The following is a 978-nucleotide window of genomic DNA, read 5'->3' as shown; positions in this document are numbered from 1 at the left end:
AAGGAAATCTTCACCCCAAATGCCCAAATGTCTCTTTCAATCTCCATTATCTTCAGATGTCTCTGACATCTCATTGGCCAGATGATGTCACATGTCCAAGCCTACACTAATCACTGGATGAAGAGAAAAGACCAATATGATTGATCCACACCAATTAATACTCACCTGTGGGGGCTGGAGTTAAGTCTAGAATTCTCCAAGCACAGGGACCCAATTGGATACTACTAGAAAGGAGGAAGGTTAGGCTACCAAGAATATATGCAGCACAGATTTCAAAACCAATAAAACTTTCTACCAGAAGCAACAGAAGTCCGTGAAAAGCACATACGAAGAATGAGAGAAAAATACCCAGTCATGCTTAAAACAGGACAATGAAACAACAGAGTGGCAAGCCTCAGAGATAAAGAAAATCCAGAGACTGTTTAGGGCTGACAGGTCTAGAATTATTTGTGTATTAAGAGGCACATAAACTGTTGTCTTTTGTCTAAACACCATAGAAAGGGAATCTGATAGGGTAAAACTCACTGGGACTCACATGTGCACTTAAATAGGAAAATAACAAGTCTTCCACATATTAATTTAAACCAAAGGGACTTCTGCAGGCAGGCAAAGGGTACATGAAGGAGGGAATAGCTTGGAGAATCAAAATGCCTGACAAGACAGTTCAGGAGTAATCTTTGTCCATAGGTTACAGAAAACACTTGAAATGTGGTTTCACCAGAAGAACACTCCCCCTGGCTTTAATTTGTTATGAAGATTACTAAGGAAAAGCAGGTGGGGCAAACCATGCTGTTGGGCAATTCAATAGCCCTTGTTAGTAATGGATCTCATTTTTGTTCACTGTCCACCAAATGGACATGTTCTTCAATGGATGCTTGGCTCATCTCCATACCCATGGGTAGTAAATCTTGATTGTCTAAGATGTTATGGTGGTCTCATTTCCCATGCCGGCGATTGTTTTAGGCATGAAAATGAGAG

At 40.7% G+C, this 978-nt stretch overlaps 1 long non-coding RNA gene across 1 annotated transcript in view; it reads right to left on the bottom strand.

Annotated features, from left to right (window-relative positions):
• Positions 1-971, bottom strand: part of LOC107182238 — a 12,210-nt gene extending 11,239 nt beyond the window's left edge. Inside the window, exon 1 of the long non-coding RNA XR_001512958.1 lies at positions 166-971. This is a non-coding gene — a long non-coding RNA (uncharacterized LOC107182238). The remainder of the gene's footprint in view (positions 1-165) is intronic.
• Between the last annotated feature and the right edge of the window lie 7 nt (positions 972-978).

Source organism: Myotis davidii, unplaced genomic scaffold (genome assembly GCF_000327345.1).
Source record: "Myotis davidii unplaced genomic scaffold, ASM32734v1 scaffold534, whole genome shotgun sequence".
Classification (NCBI taxonomy): Eukaryota; Metazoa; Chordata; class Mammalia; order Chiroptera; family Vespertilionidae; genus Myotis; species Myotis davidii.
The sequence above is the reverse complement of the archived record's forward strand: the minus strand, read 5'-3'. Positions and strand labels throughout refer to the sequence as shown.